The 3,062-nt window shown below is 30.5% G+C and overlaps 1 pseudogene; it reads right to left on the bottom strand.

Moving 5' to 3' along the window:
* Window positions 1-366: 366 nt before the first annotated feature.
* LOC122231642 lies at window positions 367-475 on the bottom strand (annotated as a pseudogene).
* Window positions 476-3,062: the final 2,587 nt, after the last annotated feature.

The following is a 3,062-nucleotide window of genomic DNA, read 5'->3' as shown; positions in this document are numbered from 1 at the left end:
ATCTATATTTACTCTGCTTAGGGTTACAAAATCTCTTTGAATCTCTGTGTTCATATCTGTCATTAATTTTGAAAATTCTTTTATTGTTATCTTTTTGAATATTGTTTCTGACCCACTTACTTTCTAATACTCTCTTACTGAGACTCGCAATACAATTATGTTAAAACTTTTCACTGGGTCCTATAGGATTCTGTTTTTCTTTATGTTCTTTACTATTCTGCATTTTTCAAGATGAATTATTTTTACCACAATAACTTAAAGTTCATTAATCATCTGTTTTACACTATCTAATTTGTTGCTTATTGACTTTTTAATTTTTTCATTCTATTTCTCAGTCCCATTATTTCCAGATTATTTGTAATATATTAAAATTCTTCAATGAAATTCTTTACCTTATACATCTATTTTCCTAGATATATTAAACTGATAAGAACAGATACTACACTTGATCTTAGCCAAAAGCCTGAAAAGCGATATTTTTCCTGTATATATTAATTACAGTTATTTTACTGTCCTTAGATGATAACTCTAATATTTCTATACCCTATAGGTCTTCCTATATAATCCTTCTTTGTTTGGTTTAGTCATTTGGATCTATTTTCTAGCATTCCTGTCAAGTTTTATTAAACCTTAGAAATTGTAATGAAAAATTGTACACAGTTTGAATGGCATAAAAGACTAAGTAGTAAAGGTGTAATAGACTGGTATTGACTATGGGCAGGATCTCCTTAAATAGTTTATTTCCAATTTACCATTAGTCTTAAATCCTATCCATTTCTGAGTTTTTAACTAAAAAGTCTATGATATTTATGTATGTCTTTCTGGGTGGGCTCTCAACTCTAACATTTGTGTCTCTAGCCTATTGGAACTGCTTAAATATCTGCTTGCCTTTTAGTCATCTAGTAACCATTCCCATGTTGTGTTTCCAGAATTGTGGCCCACAAATATTCAACTCAGGAACCAACAAATGCCTCAAGAGGAAATCACACACAGAATTCATGGCTTACTTTTCTGTAGTTCTCATTTCTCTGAGACCAGTCCCTTGAGTTGTAGAATTCCTTGGCAGCCCTAAATTCAAATTTTAATTGCACTTGTCCAGTAAGACAGCAATATCCAAATCATTACTTTCTGTTCAGCCTCATATCTCACCATTAAAATCAACAAATTCCCTGATGAGAAAATTTAGGCATAAATACACACCTCATGTAGTTGTGTTTCCATTATTTCTGATTATCTCTAGCATCTTGGTTCCTTAATTCCTAGCTTGCAGTTTCCTGATATATTCAAACAGTTGCTTTGTTTCCCCCCTTAAATTGTATCTAGTTTGGTAGCTGCTCTTAGAGAGAAAAAAGGGTAGCTTAATGCTACCTCACCATAACTGAAATAAAAATATTCCAAACACCACTTTATATTTAAATTCAATTCCTATAAATGATTCATACAGTTATGAAGATGAAATGCAAACCTGTTTGTTGCTTTTACTATTATTTTTTTAATAAATTTAGCTATTTACATCAAAAATGTCTCTACTTTCATATGAGTTAACAATGGAGATTTGCTATAAACAAATAAAACTGAATTGTTAAATAAAAAGTTCCAGAGAATGTGAATTTATTAAACAAATTCTAAGCCTCCAACTATAATTCTTGAGAAAGTAAAATTCAGGTCTGCCATGGAGACCCAAAAGCTTCCAAGCATTCTACTAACAGGCCCCAATGAGAAGATTTGACTTAAACATTTATTATTTTTTCCAACGGAATTATTTAAAAAAAAAAAAAAAACAAATTATTTTCACTATCATCTTTACTTAAGTAAAATTGATTGATTTATCAGAATCTCATTCTCAAAGTATTTTTTCTGTGTGACTTGAAGACTTTTTTGCCTCAATGATAACAAATTTCTGTTGGAAGTATAAAATTTAAATAAGTCTATCCATCTGTGAAACCAGTATTTGATCTATATTACATGAAGTATTTTTATAGGTTTCCTTTTTCTTATTTTCATAAATAATCCATTCCATCAAAATTAATTCAAGAGTCTCCATAAGAACTAATTACAGTAAGAGGAAATTAAAAAGGAAATTCTCGTTTCTACCTGTTAAATTTTATACGACCATTTTTAAATGTATTTCTAGGTGGCACGTTTAGTGATAGTCATTTTGGACAATATAAAGGACGTTTCTTCCCAGTTGAATAGTAAAGCTTAACGGTGGAAAAGGAAAAAGAAACCATAAATGAACAATATACTACTATCCACATCCTGAGGGCTTATAGAAAATAAGCTGGGGAAAAAATGAGGGATAACTTTTTTGTATTGTGTCAATACTTTTTTTGCATAGTTTTTATAGTTAGAACCAAACTCCAGCTCTTTTCCCATTGTACCATATTTCCCTTACATCATTTTTAGCTTTATTCTAAAAAAATTATTTTTAATAATGTATGAATGAAATAAAATCCTTCTCTGCAAAACAAATTAATTTGGGGAATTTGGCTAGGTTTTATATAGTAAGTCTAACTCATTCAGAGCCTATGTTCAAGCCTGATATTTTTCTAGCCATGCTGCAAATAGTACAAAATTTATATCTTTATTAACACTGTTCAAAAGTTCATTTTGGAAGAGGTAAAATAGTTACATCTTTTGAAATAATTATATTAGCTAAAAATAGCAAATAATGTTTTTAACATCAAATTCTCTCATTAAAAATGTTGTCTCCTCTGTAAGCCTTCTTTAACCATTTTTAATCAGTTATTTTCCTCCACATCAATCCTCCAAAAGTACTTGGCTCACCTTTCTACCCAGTGCCTCCTCTAAAGTATGTAAAGTCCCATCTCCAGTGAATATTTTTATGTAACTCCTTTCTACAAAACTAAGGGCTGAGGCAGGGTCTCTCTTTGCCAAGGACTAAGGGGGTACTGGCTCTATTGTAGTGGATTGTTGTTACAACTTTTTCCCCTTCAATGTAATGATTTGCTTTAAGGTCTATACTCATTTTACACTAAACAGGTCACCAAAAAATTAGAAATATATTTAATTCTTTTTTTCTATTCCCAGCATGCGGTACA

Source organism: Panthera tigris, chromosome D1, assembly GCF_018350195.1.
Source record: "Panthera tigris isolate Pti1 chromosome D1, P.tigris_Pti1_mat1.1, whole genome shotgun sequence".
NCBI classification, from domain to species: domain Eukaryota; kingdom Metazoa; phylum Chordata; class Mammalia; order Carnivora; family Felidae; genus Panthera; species Panthera tigris.
This window is presented reverse-complemented; position numbering and strand designations above follow the sequence as displayed.